The following is a 24,112-nucleotide window of genomic DNA, read 5'->3' as shown; positions in this document are numbered from 1 at the left end:
GCCAATAAATAGTCACCTACTACTTAATGAAACCCGTATTACAGTGGGAGACTTCAGACAGGAGGTTTGAAGTAGCCATGGAAGAGATTGGGCATAGTCTGGGCCTCCAAGCCTGGATTTGAACATATTGAAATCCAGAATTTGAATTTATTGAAGGAAAAAAGCATTTGGACATATTGAAGGAAAAAAGAGGGCATTTCTAAGGAAACAATGCCTTGGAGTATGTACTGATAACAGTGCACATTGTATTACAGAGTAGACTGATAAAAGTAAGTTCTATGTTAGCAGGGGGATATGTTTTTCCAGGGGGGATATGTTTTTCCAGGTAAGGTGAAGTTTGATTACAAAGGGACTTAGTAATGAAACAAAGTTTGGGATTTAGTGCAACAAGGAACATATATTTTAGGTGTTTGGAGAACCGCATCATGACTGTGTTCTAGAAAGTTGCAACACTCTGCAAGAAGACAATGATTGAAACAAGAAGTCTGTTTCTTATTAAAAAGGCATTTTGTTACCTCAAATCTGGAATCAAGGGCACTGGAAATTATTCTTCTTTTGTGCATTTTCTCATAATCTACTTTAAATTAGTTTTTGCCCAATTATTTTGGGGTTATCCTTACTGCTTATTTTCATGTGTCCTGTTAACTGATACAGCACAAACGTTGTCCTTAGATTCTCAGCTCTGCACATTCATGTCAGGGAAGAGTGCTAGAAAACAAAGACGTTAATTTTATAAGTTCAGTGTAGCTATTTCTTCAATATTCAACTTAGGGAGAGAATTTTACACGAAAGTACTGTTTGAATATCCATCTGGTAAGTCTTTGGCATTATCTAATTTCTTTCCACTGTGCATGGCGCTGCTGAGACACCTCAGGGACTGTTTGTATAACATCGTTGCTACAGGCCATGGAAAATTCTGTGCACTGCTTTCCATACATGTTTGGTTACAGCTGGTTCTGGTTTGTGTGTTTTGGGGTTTTCCAATGCAATTACTGCCAACTTCATATATACCAAATGGATCTGCCTCTTTCTGTTTCAACTAAAGGCTTTTAAACCATAGTTTTAAATGTGAATACACTGATGAAAAAAAAACAAATGCCCAGATAGACTCAGAAAGACATAGGGAACCTCAGAGTAATGTTTTCCCAAGCAGAAACTACCAATAATAATAATAATAATAAGGAAAAGAAAAACAAATTCTTTTCCAAGTTCAGGGTTCTATTAGACTGTTTTTTGAGTACGTGTACTTTCGTCTCAAGTGTTTCATTGGAGGGAATAATTATATCCCTTTTCTGCGGAAAGAACTCTCCCACCAGGAGCATGATGTATTCTGCTCTGACCTGACAGATCTATCCGGTTCTGACTAGATCAGTATGGGCCTCAGTCTTGCAGTCACTGTGGCTTTCTTTCGATCTCAGTAATTCTCAGATTGACTTCCCATAAGTGCAGTGGGGAAGAACCAGTTATCCCACACGGCCACTGGCTTGTGATTACGTATACAATTATTACGAGAGGTGTGCAGCATAACCCCAGGGATGGCACTGAAAGAAGTGGCTTTTTTCATCATTATAGTCTTAATAGATAGGACTCCATCAACTGGCTTTTGAAATGAAGGTTTATATCACTTTATGGAAAAGATGTGCAAAATGCATGGGCACTGACAGAGAAAGTCTATGCTTTCCATGTATGCTAGCACGATATTCCATACATGACTCTATTCTTCCCTAGGTTGAAGAGATTGCTGACAGCAAGTGCAATGCTACTCACATGTATTGGCCCTTTCAATGCTTTTGAAAGAACACCTGCAGGCATAATGACAGATTTGTGCTTGGGACACATTCTGTACTGTTTTTCTTACATGCATGCATGTAGCACAAGCAAATGCTAAACAGTTACACATTACCAATCCAGTTAGCATGCCAATGATACTGTCTCTCTCTAGCAGGCATTAAACCTGCTCACCTCCAGATTTCCAAATAAATATACCAACTGACTATAAAAATAGAAAGAAAAAAACTTTGAAAAGAAAAAAGAAATCCAAATGCCAAGAAATTTAAAATATTTCTGCGGGATCCACTTTGTTCAAGACAGTGTTGAACTGAGAAGTGGGCTGTGGCTCTTCTTATGGGAAAAATCTGTGTAGCAGGGAAGCGAGAGGAGGAAAACTCAGGAGAAGGAGAATGCTACTGATATTTCTGAACAATGATTTTTGAAGGCTTGAAGTGTAAGTATGCGTGTGTGTGTGTGTGAGAGAGAGAGAGAAAGAGAGAGCGATGTCAGGAGAAGCTGTGTCCTGGGGACACGAGGAGGCGACTGTTCTGAGGAAGAATATCTGGGTCCCATCAGGGACTCTGGAAACTAATTCTGGTTCTAGATACATCAGGCCTGGAGGCTACGGAGGCACTTATCGCATGTTTACACCTGCCATGGCTCTTTATTTCAGGCAAACATAATGATTTTAGCAGGGCTGGCTGTGGATGAAGGAGGCCATGCCAGGGTAAGAAAGAAAAGAAAAAAAGACATGGCGCCAGTCCAGAGAAGAAACGTTTCCGCACAAGAAATAAAAATTGACAGCATGTGCTTTTCATTAGGCTCTCCCTTCCTCCCTCCCTGCCTCTCCACTTGCTGGATCACTGACCAGGTACAGGAAATACTGTGTTAATTCTAAACCTCACACTTCTCACATCATTTGGGACTGATTTAGGTTTTATGTAAAACCTAGCTCAAACCTTCCTAAGAAAACAAAATATTTTTGAAGTTGACTAAATACCTAATTCTGTGCATCTAAAAGCTTCTGAAGTTAACAAATATTAAGCTACTTGGAATCAGCTGATAATTTTTTTTAAAAGTTACATTTCACTTACATACAAAAAATAAATTCCATACAGGTTAAGACATTAAATACAGAAAAAACAATAAAACAGCAGGGGAAAATGGAGATTGATACTTAATTTGGGGGAGGAAAAAATCCTTTGTAAATATGAAAGTGAAAGGGTAGACCAATTGGCAAATATTGGTAGATAATAACTACATAATTGTAAATACCATAAATCATCTCAATATCTTTCTCCAAACTAGGAAATATTTGCTCATATCTGAAGAAAAAAATAATTGATCCCTTCAATATATAAAGAACTGGTCCAAGGTGAAAAACAGGAAATGCATGAGAAGAAATACTAATGGCCTCTAAACACACACACACACACACACACACACACACATTCTCCTAACATGTAATTAAAGAAACAAACTAGAAGTAAAAAGTATATCATTTCTTAAAGTGGCAAAGATATTTCCTAAATTTCAGTAGGGTTGGGCAGAGTGGTAAAGGAACACTTCTGATGGGTACCATTGGTATTATTCTATGGAAAACAATTTGATCCTATCATGGAGGTCATTACAAATGTGTACATTTACTCAGGTATGAGCACAAAATTTTTTGTAGCAGGACTTCACCAAGGCATTGTTTATATATAGAAAATTTATACCAGATGCTGATGGTCAGAGATTTTCTATTAAACATTGGTCAGAAATCCATAAGGAATATTTAATTATTAAGATCATTTCTTAACACAGGTTTTGATGGAATAAAATTATGCTCAAATTCTGAAATTAAAAAATCAGAATAAAAACAATTTTACACCAATTTTTTAAAAGAAGAAAAATATGAAAAATAAAATTGCACAAACCTTGCAGGGAAATAGAATAGTACTGTGTGTTAGTAATGATGACATTATAGATTACTCCTTTGATGTTAGACATACTTATTGAGGGTTTTTTGTCACTCAGAGTCTTTGGCACCATGATGTCCAGTGCACCAATGTGTCCAGGAGCCACAGGTGGTCACTGAGCATTGTAACGGTGACTAGTCAGAAGGAGATGTGCTGTGACTTAAAAATATATGCCAAAAAAAAAAAAAAAAAAAATGCCAATTCCAACGACAAAGCATAAAAAATGCAAAGTATCTCTTTCATAAAAGTAAATATTGACAATATTAAAATAACATTTTTTTACATGGCAGGTTAAATAAAATATATGATTACAATGAACTTCACCCACTTATTTCTTCTTTCCATCTGGCCATCTGAAAATGTACAGTGACTGGTGTGGCTTGCATTATAATTCTACTTGACAGCACTGTTAGAGAATTTGATGATGTTTTCTGCTCACCTGCCACCTCTATCCTATACCATCTCCAACATGTTGGCATTCAAAGTAGCTTTCGCCTAAGGGCAGGCTCTGCAGCTAAGGAGATAGACACAGGGTGTTGGACAGGCAAGGGTTTTTTAAAATTACTTTTGAGAAGTTGTTCCCCCCCCCCCACCTCAGTATTAGGAAACATTGTTTCATGGAGTTGCTCAAGTAGAAAATCCTGGAACAGAAGCATCACTCTGAATTTACCTCCACAGTGATTCATGACTTCATGAATTTTTACTTTTTAATATCTAGCTTGTCTGATGCTGGGCAAGTCAAATGCCTCTGGAACTCAGGGTTTTGGGGTTTTTTTTTCCTATCTCTAAAAAGAATTTTAAAAACTCCTCATTTGTAAAACAAAACAATGAAATTCACATAGTTGCTGTGAAAACTAAATGAGCAAAATGAATGTGGATGCTTAAAAGAGTGATTAGCATACAATTAAAAAAATTATATTGTGCTACCTCTTAAATTAAATTAAATATACTGATATACGTTGGGAACAGACTGAACATATTAAATAAACTGATCAAAAATTAAGAGTAGGGCTTCCCTGGTGGCACAGTAGTTGAGAGTCCGCCTGCCGAGGCAGGGGACACGCGTTCGTGCCCCGGTCTGGGAAGATCCCACGTGCCGCGGAGCGGCTGGGCCCGTGACCCATGGCCGCTGAGCCTGCGTGTCCGGAGCCCGTGCTCTGCAACGGGAGAGGCCACAATAGTGAGAGGCCCACGTAACACACACACACAAAAAAAACAGTTGAGTATATTTGTGGTATCAGAGCAATAGCCTAAGAGACTTTAACAGTTGCAGGCCAAGGAATTGGACTGCCTAGTTCCGAAACCAACTCTGGATCTTAACAACTTGCATCTTGAGCAAGGTATGTAAAGTCTGTGTTTCCTCTTCTGTGCGATGGGGTAATGCAACTCACAGGGGAGGTGGAAAAATGAAAACAATAAATGCACTTCAAATACTTAGGACAGTTCCTTGGACAGTTACATAGTTTAACAATTGTTAACTATTATTATCACCATGATGGGGAAGTTGCCAACAAATTCTGATACCTTCAGATAAAACAAAAAAAAAATCACAAAATATTTGCAAATATCATATACTCTGTGCCAAAAGTAAAATTCTTTTTGGGGATTAATGATCCTCATAGTGTTTCTGAAGGCAGGAAGTCAGTAGCCTAGAGCAGTATTTCTCATGGGTTACATTGTGCAGATAAATGCCCGGGGACCTTGTTAGAATGCAGACTCTGATTCAGTAAGTCTGGGTGGAGTCTGATTGAGATTCTGCATATTTAAATCAGCTCCCATGTGATGCTGAGGCTGCCTGTTTTCCCACTGCATTCAGAGTACCAGGGGCTAAAGCAATATTAATCTGCTTTGACAGCAAGAGTAATTGAGGTGCAAGATCACAGAACCGATATCAACGTAGGTGTATGAAAAAACAATCCTTTTTGTTTTTTACATAGACTATGAGCATAGGCATAGATTAGTTTCTTTCTCCTTTAATTGAATTCATCTCATTAAGTTTGACAGGGGTCAGGCAACATCCCCTTTATAGAGATTATGATTCTGAGCACAGACAATTTATGACAATTGCTCTGCGTTTCGTGACAAATATAAAGAATAAACAGGCCTTTCAAAATGTAGATATCTAGAATAAACAATTGTCCTAACACAATATTTTGAATGGTTCCTTCTGTATTGAGGTTTTAATAGGTACTAGTTATTTGGTTAAGAAAATTCCTTTTTTTTTTAAATACATCTTTATTGGAGTATAATTGCTTCACAATACTGTGAGCTTCTGTTGCACAGCAAAGCGAATCAGCCATATGCATACACGTCTCCATATCCCCTCCCTCTTGAGCCTCCCTCTCATCCTCCTTATTCCATCCTTTTAGGTGATCGCAAAACACTGAGCCCATCTCCTAAGCTGCTGCTTCCCACCAGCTAACTATTTTACATTCAGTAGTGTATACAGCTCGATGCTACTCTCATTTCGCTCCAGCTTCCCCTTCCACCCAATGTCCTCAAGTCCATTTTCTATGTCTACCTCTTTATTCCTGCCCTGCAACTAGGTTCATCAGTACCATTTTTTTTTTTTTTTTTTAGATTTCATATATATGTGTTAGCATACGGTATTTGTCTTTCTCTTTCTGACTTACTTCACTCTGTATGACACACTCTAGGTCCATCCACCTCACTACAAATAACTCAATTTCGTTTCTTTTTATGGCTGAGTAATATTCCATTGTATATATGTGCCACATCTTCTTTATCCATTCATCTGTCAATGGACATTTAGGTTGGTTGACGTCCTGGCTATTGTAAATAGAGCTGCAGTGAACACTGTGGTGTTAGTGTGCAAGTAATTCAAATTAAAAATAAGTACTAGATAGTAACTAGACAGTATCAGAGGCTCTTTAAGCATCTCCTTTAATCTTTTAATATGGGGAGTATAGATTATTCTAATGCTTAGCCTCCCTAGAATTCTTTGGAAAAACTCAACTTGTTCACAACATACGTACTGCTGAATTCACCTTGCCAGTATTTTGTGTGACCGACAAAGTACTTTTTTAGTTTTGATATCAAGGTTATAAAGACCTTATAAAATTATTTGGAGGTATTTTTCTCTCTCTGGATGAATCTGTACAGGATTACTCTACTGACTGTCATCTTTCTTGTCCTTTTCCCTTGACAGGAATTTCTTCAGTGTCCTAGAATACTCTGAAGTTCACAGACTTTTGTTAAATTCTCTACTTTCAGAAAATTTGCATTCCTAATAAATTTCAGTTACTAGTATGTGTCAGGTACAGTGAAACTTCATACCAAGGGTTGGCATGATCTCATGTCAATGAACACATATGAATGAACTTTTAGATAAATATACATTTTGTAAAGTAGTAAATTATAATCATAGAGTTTTATTTCTCATTATTGCATTGATTTTAATACCTGCATGATTGATCTCTGCCCTTGTGGATGTTACATGTCAGATCGCTTAAATATACCAGAGAAACCCTCACAGACGCAGAATTGTCATATCTCAAAAGGAAAAGGGGAGATAGCGGAGGGGAAGATGGCGGAAGAGTAAGACGCAATCACCTTCCTCCCCACAGATACACCAGAAATACATCTACACGTGGAACAACTCCTACAGAACTACTGAATGCTTGCAGAACACCTCAGACCTCCCAAAAGAGCCGTGTGGATGAAAGGCTCTTGGTGCTACAGCTAGGAGTCAGTGCTGTGCCTCTGAGGTGGGAGACCCAACTTCAAGACACTGGTCCACAAGAGACCTCCCAGCTTCACATAATATCAAACAGTGAAATTCTCCCAGAGATCTCCATCTCAACACCAGCACCCAGCTTCACTCAACGACCAGCAAGCTACAGTGCTGGACACCCTATGCCAAACAACTAGCAAAACAGGAACACAACCCCACCCATTAGCAGAGAGGCTGCCTAAAATCATAATAAGGCCACAGACACCCCAAAACACACCACCAGACGTGGACCTGCCCACCAGAAAGACAAGATCCAGCCTTATCCACCAGAACACAGGCATTAGTCTCCTCTACCAGGAAGCCTACACAACCCACTGAACCAACCTTAGCCACTGGGGACAGACATCAAAAACAATGGAAACTATGAACCTGCAGCCTGCAAAAAGGAAACCCCAAACACCGTAAGATAAGCAAAATGAGAAGACAGAAAAACACACAGCAGATGAAGGAGCAAGGTAAAAACCCACCTGACCTAACAAATGAAGAAGAAATAGGCAGTCTACCTGAAAAAGAATTCAGAATAATGATAGTAAAGATGATCCAAAATCTTGGAAATAGAATAGACAGAATGCAAGAAACATTTAACAAGGACCTAGAAGAACTAAAGATGAAACAAACAATGATGAACAACACAATAAATGAAATTAAAAATACTCTAGATGGGATCAATAGCAGAATAACTGAGGCAGAAGAACGGATAAGTGACCTGGAGGATAAAATAGTGGAAATAACTACTGCAGAGCAGAATAAAGAAAAAAGAATGAAAAGAACTGAGGACAGTCTCAGAGACCTCTGGGACAACATTAAACACACCAACATCTGAATTATAGGGGTTCCAGAAGAAGAAGAGAAAAAGAAAGGGACTGAGAAAATATTTGAAGAGGTTATAGTTGAAAACTTCCCTAATATGGGCAAGGAAATAGTTAATCAAGTCCAGGAAGCACAGAGTCTCCCATACAGGATAAATCCAAGGAGAAACACACCAAGACACATATTAAGCAAACTGTCAAAAATTAAATACAAAGAAAGCATATTAAAAGCAGCAAGGGAAAAACAACAAATAACACACAAGGGAATCCCCATAAGGTTAACAGCTGAACTTTCAGCAGAAACTCTGCAAGCCACAAGGGACTGGCAGGACGTATTTAAAGTGATGAAGGAGAAAAACCTGCAACCAAGATTACTCTACCCAGCAAGGATCTCATTCAGATTTGATGGAGAAATTAAAACCTTTACAGACAAGCAAAAGCTGAGGGAGTTCAGCACCACCAAACCAGCTCTACAAAAACTGCTAAAGGAAGTTCTCTGGGCAAGAAACACAAGAGAAGGAAAAGACCTACAATAACGAACCCAAAACAATTAAGACAATGGGAATAGGAACATACATATCGATAATTACCTTAAATGTAAATGGACTAAATGCTCCCACCAAAAGACGCAGATTGGCTGAATGGATACAAAAACAAGACCCATATATATGCTGTCTACAAGAGACCCACTTCAGACCTATGGACACATAAGACTGGAAGTGAGGGGATGGAAAAAGATATTCTATGCACATGGAAATCAAAAGAAAGCTGCAGTAGCAATTCTCCTATCAGACAAAAATAGACTTTAAAATAAGACTATTAGAAGAGACAAAGAAGGACACTACATAATGATCAAGGGATTGATCCAAGAAGAAGATATGACAATTGTAAATATGTATGCACCCAAGATAGGTGCATCTCAATACATAAGGCAAATACTAACAGCCATAAAAGGGGAAATCGACAGTAACACATACATAGTAGGGGACTTTAACACCCCACTTTCACCAATGGACAGGTCATCCAAAAAGAAAATAAATAAGGAAACACAAGCTTTAAATGATACATTAAACAAGATGGACTTAATTGATATTTATAGGCCACTCCATCCAAAAACAACAGAATACACATTTTTCTCAAGTGCTCATGGAACATTCTCCAGGAGAGATCATATCTTGGGTCACAAATCAAGCCTTGGTAAATCTAAGAAAATTTAAATTGTATCAAGTATCTTTTCCGACCATAACGCCATGAGACTAGATATCAGTTACAGGAAAAGATCTGTAAAAAATACAAACGCATAAAGGCTAAACAATACACTACTTAATAATGAAGTGATCACTGAAAAAAATCAGAGGAAATCAAAAAATACCTAGAAACAAATGACAATGGAGACACGAATACCCAAAACCTATGGGATGCAGCAAAAGCAGTTCTAAGAGGGAAGTTTACAGCAATACAATCCTAACACAAGAAACAAGAAAAACCTCAAATAAATGATCTAACCTTACACCTAAAGGAAGTAGAGAAAGAAGAACAAACAAAACTCAAAGTTAGCAGAAGGAAATAAATCATAAAGATCAGAGCAGAAATAAATGAAACAGAAGCAAAGAAAACAACAGCAAAGATCAATAAAACTAAAAGCTGGTTCTTTGAGAAGATAAATTGATAAACCATTAGCCAGACTCATCAAGAAAAAAAGGGAGAAGACTCAAATCAGTAGAATTAGAAATAAAAAAGGAGAAGTAACAACTGACACTGCAGAAATACAAAAGATCATGAGAGATTACTACAAGCAACTCTATGCCAATAAAATGGACAACCTGGAAGAAATGAACAAATTCTTAGAAATGCACAACCTGCCAAGACTGAATCAGGAAGAAATAGAAAATATGAACAGACCAATCACAAGCACTGAAATTGAAACTGTGATGAAAAATCTTCCAACAAACAAAAGCCCAGGACCAGATGGCTTCACAGGTGAATTCTATCAAACATTTAGAGAAGAGCTAACACCTATCCTTCTGAAACTCTTCCAAAATATAGCAGAGGGAGGAACACTCCCAAACTCATTCTACGAGGCCACCATCACCCTGATACCAAAACCAGACAAGGATGTCACAAAGAAAGAAAACTACAGGCCAATATCACTGATGAACATAGATGCAAAAATCCTCAACAAAATACTAGCAAACAGAATCCAACAGCACATTAAACGGATCACACACACCATGATCAAGTGGGGTTTATTCCAGGAATGCAAGGATTTTTTAATATACACAAATCAATCAACATGATACACCATATTAACAAATTGAAGATTAAAAAACCATATGATCACCTCAATAGATGTAGAGAAAGCTTTTGACAAAATTCAACACCCATTTATGATAAAAACCCTGAAGAAAGTAGGCATAGAGGGAACTTTCCTCAACATAATAAAGGCCATATATGACAAACCCAAGCCAATATCGTCCTCAATGGTGAAAAACTGAAAGCATTTCCACTAAGATCAGGAACAAGACAAGGTTGCCCACTCTCACCACTCTTATTCAACATAGTTTTGGAAGTTTTAGCCACAGCAATCAGAGAAGAAAAGGAAAGAAAAGGAATCCAAATTGGAAAAGAAGAAGTAAAGCTGTCACTGTTTGCAGATGACATGATACTATACATAGAGAATGCTAAAGATGCTACCAGAAAACTACTAGAGCTAATCAATGAATTTGGTAAAGTAGCAGGATACAAAATTAATGCACAGAAATCTCGGGCATTCCTATACTCTAATGATGAAAAATCTGAAAGTGAAATCAAGAAAACACTCCCATTTACCATTGCAACAAAAAGAATAAAGTATCTACGACTAAACCTACCTAAGGAGACAAAAGACCTGCATGCAGAAAATTATAAGACACTGATGAAAGAAATTAAAGATGATACAAATAGATGGAGAGATACACCATGTTCTTGGGTTGGAGGAATCAACATTGTGAAAATGACTCTACTGCAGAAAGCCATCTACAGATTCAATGCAATCCCTATCAAACTACCACTGGCATTTTTCACAGAAGTAGAACAAAAAATTTCACAATTTGTATGGAAACACAAAAGACCCCAAACAGCCAAAGCAATCTTGAGAACAAAAAACGGAGCTGGAGGAATCTGGCTCCCTGACTTCAGACTATACTACAAACCTAGAGTAATCAAGACAGTATGCTACTGGCACAAAAACAGAAAGACAGATCAATGGAACAAGATAGAAAGCCCAGAGATAAACCCACGCACCTACGGTCACCTTATCTTTGATAAAGGAGGCAGGAATGTACAGTGGAGAAAGGACAGCCTCTTCAATAAGTGGTGCTGGGAAAACTGGACAGGTACATGTAAAAGTATGAGATTAGGTCACTCCCTAACACCGTCCACAAAAATAAGCTCAAAATGGATTAAAGACCTAAATGTAAGGCCAGAAACTATCAAACTCTTAGAGGAAAACGTAGGCAGAACACTCTATGACATAAACCACAGCAAGATCCTTTTTGACCCACCTCCTAGAGAAATGGAAATAAAAACAAAAATAAACAATGAAACTTCAAAGCTTTTGCTGCTGTTGCACAGCAAAGGAAACCATAAACAAGACCAAAGGACAACCCTCAAGAATGGGAGTAAGTATTTGCAAATGAAGCAACTGACAAAGGATTAATCTCCAAAATTTATAAGCAGCTCATGCAGCTCAATAACAAAAAAGCAAACAACCCAATCCAAAACTGGGCAGAAGACCTAAATAGACATTTCTCCAAAGAAGATATACAGACTGCCAACAAACACATGAAAGAATGCTCAACATCATTAATCATTAGGGAAATGCAAATCAAAACTACAATGAGATATCATCTCACACCAGTCAGAATGGCCATCATCAAAAAATCTACAAACAATAAATGCTGGAGAAGGTGTGGAGAAAAGGGAACAGTCCTGCACTGCTGGTGGGAATGTGAATTGGTTCAGCCAGTATGGAGAACAGTATGGAGGTTCCTTAAAAAACTACAAATAGAACTACCATATGACCCAGCAATCCCACTACTGGGCATATACCCTGAGAAAACCATAATTCAAAAAGACTCATGTACCAAAATGTTCATTGCTGCTCTATTTACAATAGCCTGAAGATGGAAACAACCTAAGTGCCCATCATCGGATGAATGGATAAAGAAGATGTGGCACATATATACAATGAAATATTACTCAGCCGTAAAAAGAAACGAAATTGAGCTATTTGTAATGAGGTGGATAGACCTAGAGTCTGTCATACAGAGTGAAGTAAGTCAGAAAGAGTAAGACACATACTGTATGCTAACACATATATATGGAATTTAGGAGAAAAAAAATGTCATGAAGAACCTAGGGGTAAGACAGGAATAAAGACACAGACTTACTGGAGAACGGAGTAGAGGATATGGGGAGGGGGAAGGGTGAGCTGTGACAAAGCGAGAGAGAGGCATGGACATATATACACTACCAAACGTAAGTTAGATAGCTAGCAGGAAGCAGCCGCATAGCACAGGGATATCAGCTCGGTGCTTTGTGACCACCTGGAGGGGTGGGATAGGGAGGGTGGGAGGGAGGGAGATGCAAGAGGGAAGAGATATGGGAACATATGTATATGTATAACTGATTCACTTTGTTATAAAGCAGAAACTAACACACCATTGTAAAGCAATTATACCCCAATAAAGATGTTAAAAAAAAAATAGACTTATTGTGGTGGTGATCATTTATAATATCTACAAATATCTAATTATGTTGTACACCTGAAACTATAATGCTATGTCAATTATACCTCAATAATAAATAAATACTTTAAAAATTAAAGAATTCAGAAAAACATACCACTTTCAAAGGAAAATGGTCAAGAATGGCATTGGCCTGGTTGCTGAAAACAATAGAGAAACGCTTTCAAAAAAAAAAAAAAAGGATAAGGGAAGTCAGCTGCTGAAGGGAGAAATAACCCAGGATTCTCGGCTCCTGGACCTTTTATAACACTTATATTTGCCATTATTTATGAAATTGGCCATGTTCTACAGACTTGATGCTCATTAACAATCTTATTTAATCCTCACAATAACCCTGAAAGAAATGACTGTCATTCTCATCCTACCAGCTGAACTTCTGAACAGTAAGTTTCCTAGGATCAGGTAATGTACGAATGAAGGAGTCAGGTTTCCACCTCAGGTCTGGCTGACACCAAAATCCAGATACATTCCAAGGTGGCGTTCTCGCCCTTATAATTTTAGTTTCCAATTCAGTGCAGACAGCAGTTCAAGATTCTCCCAGAAGCCCAGGAATCTCTATCTTGTCCCAGATTCTGGAGAAAAGGATCATAAACTAGAATTTTTCATCAAGTCTCTTAATTCTTCATATCCATCTGCGCAGCCTCACAGTTCATCTTATAATCATTGTTCTTGATCACTTTAAACCCACAAACAAGTGAATAGATTGCTTAAAAGCAGGTCAGTTTGCTCATTCACTAATTCAAGTTCATGTTTGTTCATTTCGCACACATTTCTATCTAACAAATTCTCCATGTTTAAATCCTACAGTCTTCCCTCCTTTATCATACTTAAAATGTTGAAAGCTGAAAAACACATTTCTCTGAAATGAATAACAGCTACATATGAAATGACAAAAGAAGTTGCGCTAGAGAACTAAAATAATTTCAATATGTAAAACTCATTTAGAATATATGCTTGATCAAAATGAAAAAAGGTATTGGTTCTACCAAGAAAAATGGCTTTAAACACCACAAATATTTAACCTGCCTTCTCAGTATTATGTTTTCTAATTTCAAAAGCCACTGCATTTGTATTCCAGCTAATTTCCATACTATAAATGTCAGTCAACATAGGCAGATTATGCCTAAGAATGATTTAAAAAGAATCTTAACAAGAGTAAAAGTCATGTCCATATTTTCATTATGCATCTGAGCCTCCGGATTGTAAATATTCCCTCTGAGCTAATATTTTAGAATTCAAGGTCATATACAGAAGATTTTTTTCCTTGCTAATTAGAAAATAGATTACTCCACTTGAAATAATGTAGGTGGAAATTCTTCCCTGAGGAATTTATCTCTTTCAGATGTGTTTGATCATGTTCAATATTTTTTTTAACTATATTATATTTGCTTTTCCCCTCTCACCTACCAAATACGATGTATAGAATGCTTAAGGATTTGACTTATTATTCTGACATTACTAATAAAGTTATAGTAAAAAGAATGTACTAGAAGTCTTTCACCTGCATACAATTTTGCTTATTAGATTTGCTTATTTCACTTGTCAAATTTCACATCTAATGTTCCCTCTGTATATTTATAAAAATACTTTACTGCAGATGAGCCTAATCACTATGTAAATTAGGTAATTATTTGGTGAATATTAACGTTCTTTTCCATACAAAATAATACATATATTTTGAATCTTCTTTCCTTGCTTTTGGGAGGATATAGCAATTAAAATAGTTATTGAACCCTTATTTGCATGCAAATGAGGCAAGCACAGTAGCATATCAGGATGTGCAAAAGTATATTTAATTTTCAAGTTCAAACGTATCTCTTATTATTTAGACTACATCATTGTCAATGCAGTTTTCTTCTGGCATGTTAGAATCATGTATCATGAAAAGCTTTTCTGGTAACTACTTGCTAGCATACATGGGCCTTTAATCTTTCTGGATTCTCCTATGGCAAGACAAAATAAGGAAAAAATGAACATGTTGCTGAATTATATGAACAATAGATGGCATACAGTAGATATTTAATATTATATTGAATGGATGGTTTGAAAGGTAACTTAAAGTAATAATAAAGTAAGTATAAAGTAATTATAAAGAAATATGCTGATGTTTCTCCTACAAAAATAATCATAAAAATATTGTTGAACATAGAACTGTATCTGAAAGAAAATAATAGATATGTTCCTGGGTAAATTGTGAGACCATCAAATAAGCTAAGACTTTTCTGGTAAAAATGAAAACTGATGTTACTGATATGTCTAAAAAATATACATGATATAGAGACAATAAATAACTGTTTAGATTCCAAATGTTATAACTGCATAGGAATGAAGGTAACTCTTGATAGTTAAAGAAAACAGTTATGACAGGAAATAAACAAAAGTAGTACAATAGTAAATGAGTGATGATTTGAGAAATGTTATACCCCAAGGTATAGTGAATATAAATATATTCAAGATGGGTATAATTTTTAGATCTAACTTTCCATAATTAGCTACTAAGGGAAAGTTTCGGGTGTGTCCTTCAGTCTTTAAGGCTGATGGCGTGAACACACCCACACACATTCTGTAGCCGTAAATCAAACATCAAAATCTGGCTATTGAAGTTCATTGTCTGGATTTAGTGCAATATTCTTTAGATTCTTAGACTGAGACAAAAGAGTAAGCGTTAATAAAAAATAAAAATATGTTTCAAACTATAATTTTTTTTTGGAAATTGGGTGTGTGTTATGATTAACTCTCATTGTAATGGCAATTACTAAAAAGGATAAGAAATTATTTCCAATAATCAGTCATAGATGTGTCCTCTGTTTTGTGTCAAACTAAACATCTTATTCATTCATTCATTCTTTTACCTCTTACATCATTCTCTGGTCCTCTTCTGTGAATGGAATGCTTTTCTCTGACTTAGCTACTCTGGTCTTCCATATGACCTTATTTCTGCACCCTTTCTTAATTTCTGTGGCCAATCAAAGCCTGATTGATACCCCGCCTGTTCAGGTTAAATGTGTCTGTCTTTCCACCAGCTTCTGGAAGGCAGGGTTAAGTCCAAGCTCTGACTCTTTTTGCTCACTTTTTTGTAACCAGAGCCTGGCATACAGTCAGTGTTGATTGAATTAACTGCTGAATTTCAGTTTAAATCAATTGAAATCAGTTATGTTTAAGTTTGGTTCAAGAGGTTAATAGTTGTGTGATCCTAGCTAAGTCATATAACTACTTAATGTCTGTTTATTGCTTTGCAAATGATTATGAGGGGCAACAAAAATGCACAACTGAGAATAATATAGAGATGTTATTTTAATCCCGCAGTAGTAATGCACAATGTAAAGGTGGTTATGAAAGTGATCAAATGCAACTTACTTATTTTCGGTTGGTCTGTTTGTTACCTATTTTCCTTTTTGCTGCAGTGAATTTGAAATAGAGCCAATACCGTGCTTTTAGCTCTGCATAACTGCAGAATGTTCGAAATGGTCGTTAACATCAATGCAACCATACTTATTTCTTTCATGTATATAAGACTGTTTCACAGAAAAGAGTCAACAAATTGATACTACTAGTGTGCTGGTACAAACAAAAAGTTTCATCTCCTAGATGGGATATTGCCCAACAGCTCACTCTATAAAACCACAGTTGATGGTCTAATTATTGTGGAAGGACCATGGGCTTGTTAGACAAGTGCAAGGACAGCAGGGGATGCCTTGAAGCAGGATTCCCAAATTGAGAACCTGGAGAAGGACTGGTCTGTGCAAGAAAATAAAGTCTACGAAAGTTGGAGGTAATGAAAATCTTCAAGACTGTTGTTGGGTCTATCCCCAAAACTTCAGTTTTTCAGTTATAAAATATGTTTGGAAAGTTTAGAGACAAGAAAGAAAGAGCTAACCTGGGGCAAGCTGAAAGAATAGGGATGAAAAAGGAATGTTCTCTGAAACAACAAATGATAGCAGAAAATACCATATAGGAATGGAAATGATTTGGCCTGAATTGTGTCCCCTTCAAAATTCATATGTTGAAGCCCTAACCCCCAGTGTGACTGCACTTGGAGATAAGACCTTTAATGACATAATTCAGGTTAAATGAGATCATAAGGATGGAGCTCTAATCCAATAGGATTGATATCCTTATAAGAAAAGGAAGAGACAGCAGGACTATGACACACAGATGAAAGGCCATGTGAGGACACAGCAAGAAGGCAGCCATCTAGAAGCCAGGAAGAGAGGCTTCACCAGAAACCAACCCTGCCAACATCTTGATCTTGAACTTGTATCCTTCAGAACTTTGAGAAAATACATTTCTCTTGTTTAAACCACCCAGTCCCTGGTATTTTGTTATGGCAGCTGAAACAGACTAATATAGAAAAATACAATTTAAATTTTCTAAGTTTAAAAATGAAGAATTCATGTTTCTGGATAATGCACTAAGAATAACAACTTATTGTCAGGTGAAGGTAAGTAAATGAGGTAATACATTTCAAACCATTTTATATAACAGTAGAAAGAAAGAAAATATTGGCGTGCAAGAGGTTTATCAATTTTTTTTCCTCAAAATATTGAGCAGAGATATTTTTTCTGTTTTTCTATAGTCTTCCCTGATCTAACATACAGCTCAGTCTTTTCACAAAGTTTTTAGAGCCCCAGGATGCACTAAGTTGGTAATCAACAGATCTCAGGTCCCGTTTAGGCTTATGACAGAGTCAGAGAGATTGCGGTCATTATCATTTACCTTCTTGGGTCTCAGTTTCCTCATTTTGAAAGAAGTGGGATTAGATTAACATTACTAACGTGTGAATGAATTTTATTTCCACCCGACAACAAAAAAAAATCTATAATATAGTATATTTGAGGGAGGGTGGGCCATGCAATGTTGAATAGAATTCTCTATTGCAGAACTTCTCAAAGTATTTAAATGCTAATGTAGTTTACAAACCTCTAAGAAGAGGATACAGGATGCAGTATTCCTCAGTGTTCTTTTCTCAGACAACACTGGAAAGTGCTAAGATCTGTCCCAGGTCTCAGATTGTAAGGTCCTTTGACCCTGGTTAGGTTCACATAAAAAGCCTCCTCGCAGTTCTTTAGCTGCTCACTCTCTTAGAAAGAGGAAAAATGAAGGATCTTTTAGGAGGTTGACACCCCAGAAAATATATTTTAAGAGGATACAAGTATGCTGTACACCCCAGGGAATGTGTGATTTAAGGAAGAGTTGGTGGAGGATTTGAGATCTAGCCCCTAACTCCAGACACTACTCTTTCCAATATCAATAACTTTTCTGTTAGCCATGAGAAACGTCCCTATTTCAATTTATTAATTTTAACATTTCTTCTTTATAAGTATATAATGTGCTATTTCTTTTTATTCTGCTATTATTGTTCTTTAGCATGGAATAATATATTCAGGTAGACAATGAAACAGACTCCAAAATTATTTGGAAGGAAATGCAAGAAACAGTGGGCAAGTGACAGGTTATGAGTAGGACTTCATCAGACAGCTGTGGTACAGCCACAGTCCCCAAGCACCATGAACAATGTTCTATTGGAGGAATGATTACTGGCTTGCATCATTATTCTCATCCTGGAGGTATAATGTACAACAGTCAAGTGCTTCCTGAGGATTGATGCTGAGCAATATAATATAGCTCACTTCATTTAATCTACATTAAACGGAGCACAATTTACTAGGTTTTCTTATACTTTCTTTTCTTAGCCTTAGTAGAAATCGCCTCAGATGGACTCATTGACCGTCCATCATAAATCAGCCCTTTATTGGTGAAGAGGTGAGGTGGGTTAACAATGGATTTACTTGTAAATTGAGAAAGAGATAAATCTTTGCTCCCTCAAGGGTAGCAGTGTATTTATAGGTTGGAAGGCAGTACCACTTTCCAAAAAGCGCTTTATTGGAAGGTAAAGTCTTCAAGACCTTTGGTGTTTATGATCTCTGAAGCTTGTGTATCTGCAGAATTGTGGTAAAATACACTAATAAAGTAAAATAGGATGTTGCTTTATATTTGCCTGTGTTACCACTTGAAGTACTTGTACAGGTAGAATAGAGGCTCCATAAAATAAACTCATAAGCTGAAACTTAATTCTTTGGGGAAATCTGTCACTTTTATTTACAGGTCTATAAGCCTAGCAGATAAAAATAACTAAGAGAAAATACTGCAAATATACTTCATATCACTCTGCAATCAAAGTCCCTGTATGATCTGTAAGCATTTCCATCCCATAAACTGTCTGGCCATCATTGTTGACTTGAATGAGTGAAATTACCTCTTTGTTGCAATAATCCAAATCTACTTAGAGGATAAGAAAAACATGGGATAGGCTGAGTCTTTAAGCTGGTTTATGATTATATTATGACACACTGAAATGTTCTTCTTGACGGCAAAATGACAGAATTATTTTAGAAATTTGCAATATAGAAAGCAAATAAATTTGGGATATCAAATAATGATAGATATTTCAGAGCAATATTAAAGTCCACATTACATTAAAAAAAAATAACATGGAGAGTTTCTTCTAACAAGAATCAAGCACTTTATACATTTTGAAAGAACTGACTAAATCAGTTTTGGACATTCTGATCTATTTCCATTACATCTAAGTTAGCTTTTTGGATATCCTAAGGTATTTCTATTCTACCATAATGCATACAAACAAAAACAACTTTGGTAGAATATCAAGAATTTGAATATTAACTGATCATTAAATATGTAATATGTTCTGCACAAATACACTACACTGAGTCATTTATTCACATAGTAATGAGATGAGCTGTGATATCAGGTGGAAGATTGACAACATGCTCCATGCTGGCAACTCTCTAGAGGGTCTACTTGACATCTCAAACTTATCATTTAGAGCTGACTTCCTGATGTACATACACTCTTGGTTACCTACTCCATCCACAGACTTCCCATCTCAGCTGATGGCAGTTCCATCTTCCTAGTTGTTCAGGCCAAATACCTTGAAGTTACTCTTGACTTTGCTTTTTCGCTCACACACATATTCGATGTGTGTCAGCAAATTCTGTTTCACTTTTGAAACAGGATCATAATGTGCTGCCCCCTTGGTTCAGCCACTGTCATCTCTTACCTTAACTAGCATGGCTTTCTTCTTGGACTCTTTGCCCTCCTCCCTCACCCACAGATAGAGTAACGCTTTCAACGCAACAGATGAAGTGATCTTTATAAAGCCTAAGTCAGCTCGTGTCTCTCCTCTGCTTAAATTACCCTGGTGACCCCCCATGTCACTCAGAAGCAGCAGCCAGTGAACTATCACTTCTTTATCCCTCCAACCTCATCACCTACTACTCTTCCCTGATCCCTCTGATCCAGTCACTCTGGTGTTCTTGTTCTAGGTCATGTACTTTCTGGCATTTTGCACTAGGTTTTCCTTTTTCCCTCAAATATCTAAATGGTTAAATCCCTCAATCTTTGCTCAACTGTTACTTCTTAATGTGGTCCATGCTGATAATCATATTTTAATTACTGTTTATCTTCATGCCAGATTTCTCATTTATTGCTCTTTTAATCTTTGCATAATAATTACCACTTTCAAACATGTTATCCTCATTTATTTATCCTTTACTTATTATGTTTACTGTTCATTAGCTTTTTCTTCTCATTAGAACGTAAGCCTCTTGAAGGCTCAGATTTCTTTTCCCCCCTCCGCAGGTTGGAGGAGCTTCACTTGTGTTAAGTATTTAAAACTGCCCTTTGCATATGGTAGGGGTTCAATATATTCTTATTGAAAGATAAAATGAATACTGAAACTATTTAAATCTAAGAGCTGTGCTCCAAAAACAATTGATTTTTTTGACCACTATCTTGCTATAACCAGGTTCAATCCAAAAAATGCCATATACCTCTAAAAGAAAAGTCAGAGGTTTGGATTTCTGAAGATGTTCACAAACGTAGGCTCATTAAAATATTATAAAGGATCAAAAATTGATATGGTCTCATAAAGACAATGAAATCCCCAAAGGTGTACACAGATCCATGTAATGTAAAGGTGCAACCAGAAGAGAGTTCATGTCTTCTGACTCCTGGTTCTTCTGACGATTCCATCACACTGGTGAGGTAGCATTCACAATGTGGTTGTCCTGATCTGTGTTTCTGGGAGTTTTTGTGCAGGTCTGAACCTCAGTTGAGATTAGTTTCTAATCTACACATCTTCCTAGAGCTCGATAATAACAAATAGCATTACACTCCACCCAAACCTTTTCAAGCCAGAAGTCCAGCTAATCCTGTTTTCTTCTTTTATCCATGTATGCTCTCCCCCACAACCAGGAAAACATTTAAATGGTAAAAAAGTCCTATTAGTATTTTCTAAATTTTTGATTGCACTCACCAATTCCACTCTCTTTGCTAGTTCCCTAATTCAGAAAAGAGGCATCTCTCTCCTAGCTTTATGGAAAGAATACACATCCTTTTTTCTTCCTTCCTGTTACAATAAAGGGGCCCGTGTATTTTTCCAATCCAAGGTGACTTCCTCTGTGGACAATATGGATTCCTCTCTTCCCTTCCTCTCAAGTACATTTTGCTGTGGTATATCCCTTCCTCCCTTTGGTATCCTCTTCCTTTCAACTGATCTTCCCCACTGGCTTTGAAACAGGTGTCAATCCCTTTTTTTACTACAAACTAAAATAAAGTCAAACAGCCACCTTTTTCTAAACTACTTCCTTTTCCATTTACTACCATATCTCCTTTCTGGAAAAAGTTGTTATGCACCATCTGTGTCTTCATTTTATCACTTTTTGCTCTTTTCTCAACCATCTCCAATCAGGCTTTTACCCTCATCACTTCTCCATATGGCTCCTGCTATATCATTACACAATTTATATGTCAAAAATCAAACAGATATTCTCCATTTTTTAACTTACTGGATTTTTCTTTAAAATTTTGTTAAATATTGAATAAAAAATATGTATTAATATGTATGAAAGATATTTAATAGCAATATACCCAACACAGAGTTTATGAAACACAATTCTACCATGATATTTGAAGTCCCCATTGTGTCTCTCCTTAGATGCATTATCAAAAAAAAATTAAAGCAGATAACCTAATAATTTTTTTTTTATAAAGGCTTACTTTCACTGGTCAATTGTAAGGAATTTCTGATTTCTGGTGATTACGTTTTTCTACTAAGCAATCTTACAGCGTTCTTATTTTTAAGGTACTTGTATCAATAATATATTCATCCTGTTTTTTTTTGAATTTAATAATACTTCGTGTTGCAAAAGCCTCAAAATATATTTATTGACTGCTATTATGTGACTAGTATTTAAAAAAATCCATCTAGTTAACTTGCTTCAGCTGAGCTGAATGAACCTGTCCTCAGACTAGATGACAAATAAGAAGCTTAATAAATGAAGGAGCCTGCCCTCAGGAAGACAATTCCTATTCCTCCTATTTTAAAATACAGTTTTCTCTGATGAGACTAACATTCTAGCTTAATTTCATTTCAAAACCATTAACATTCTATTCTGTCTGTATGTTGCCAAACATCTGGGGTGAAAATTGGGGGGAAAAAAACTCATTCATATTTTCCCCTTGAATCCAGAAAGAAGATTAGCACTTTAAAAATAAAATTGCCAAATAAAATTCACAACATTCAACCATATATTTGGCAGGGTTTGTAGATACCGCTGCCATGGAAACAAATAGCAAGACAATGCAAAAAAATATATGTAATTCCCTGTATTAGTCAGCTTTTACTAGGTTATTCTATAGTAAAAAATGTTATTTCTGTGGTAATAAAGACCCTGAAAATTCAATACCGTACAACAACAATAGTTTATTTCTTGACCACAATATATATTCACCATGGGTTAGCTGAGATCCTGCTCCCAAAATTCTTCATTCTGAATACATAAGGCTCGACCTCTACCAAGTTATGTTGGCTTCACGGAAAAAAGAAAAGAAAAAAGAAGAAGCACACAATTGCTCTTAAGACTTTTGGTAGAAAGTGATATATGTCAGGTTCATTCACATTTCACTGGCCAAAGCCAGTCTGACATCCACGTCTCAGGGAGCTATACTTCTCTCACAAGAAGGGAAAGAACGTAATGGGGAACAATAACAAAATCTGACACACATCACCCAGTGTAGAAGATTATGATTATTACTTCATGGACACAAAAAAATTTGAAGTCAGTTTTTTCCCTGGAGGCTGAATCAAAAAAGTGGGTTCAACTAGCAGTGCTGCTGGTAATATTTAGCTCATTTTTAGCAAGTAATGTTTGTTTACTCTGTGCTGGGCACAGTGCTAGTGCATTCCATTTAGTATCAGTCCTGGTAGAATGATATTCCTATTTTTTGGTGAGGACACTGAGACTTTAAGACTTAATTTCCAAGTCAGTTGTCTATCATTTATTTTCTGTATTTTCTTAAGAGTCTGAGATTATACCCAGGCAGCCTATTTTTCTTAACCCCTCTGAAACTTAGCAGGTCATAAAGACAAAAAAATAAAGGAATTGAACAAGGTGATTTCTAAGTTATCTTTGGTTCTAAAAATCTATATTGCTGTCACACTGATAGCTTTTCAAATGAATGAATTTGGAATTTACAAGGTAAATATATCTTTGACTAATTATAAAAACACAAGCTATCTCTTCTGAATCTGCTCTGATGCCCAGAAATAAACGCAGTAGGCCCGGTGAGAAAACAGCAGTGGTTTACCAAGTCTAGAGCATCTTTCATACATTTCACTCATGGGCACATTTCTAGGCAAAAAAGTGGAACTAAATAAATCTTTACGGAATAGAGTGAGAATATGAATTAATAAATGAATTCATGATGGAATGTATCCCTTTCATGTCCCATATCTATTTCTTTAATTCAGTAGTTATTGGTAAAATAACCACTATTTAACAACTTCATTGTTTTTTCTGGTTTTAGGAGTCTATATTATATTCAGCCTCCTAGGCCAAACTAATACTATTCAACACCAAAATATGTTCAGAGAAGAAATGAATTATCAGATATGGGAGGTTTGCCAAATACATATATAATTACTCTTTCCTTATATCCAAATACATA

General features: G+C 36.5%; 1 long non-coding RNA gene across 1 annotated transcript in view; it reads right to left on the bottom strand.

Annotated features, from left to right (window-relative positions):
- Positions 1-667: 667 nt before the first annotated feature.
- Positions 668-24,112, bottom strand: part of LOC132431796 (uncharacterized) — an 88,023-nt gene continuing 64,578 nt past the window's right edge. Inside the window, exon 4 of the long non-coding RNA XR_009520797.1 lies at positions 668-708. This is a non-coding gene — a long non-coding RNA (uncharacterized lncRNA). The remainder of the gene's footprint in view (positions 709-24,112) is intronic.

The sequence above is a fragment of the Delphinus delphis genome, chromosome 10 (genome assembly GCF_949987515.2).
Source record: "Delphinus delphis chromosome 10, mDelDel1.2, whole genome shotgun sequence".
In the NCBI taxonomy this organism is placed as follows: domain Eukaryota; kingdom Metazoa; phylum Chordata; class Mammalia; order Artiodactyla; family Delphinidae; genus Delphinus; species Delphinus delphis.
The sequence above is the reverse complement of the archived record's forward strand: the minus strand, read 5'-3'. Positions and strand labels throughout refer to the sequence as shown.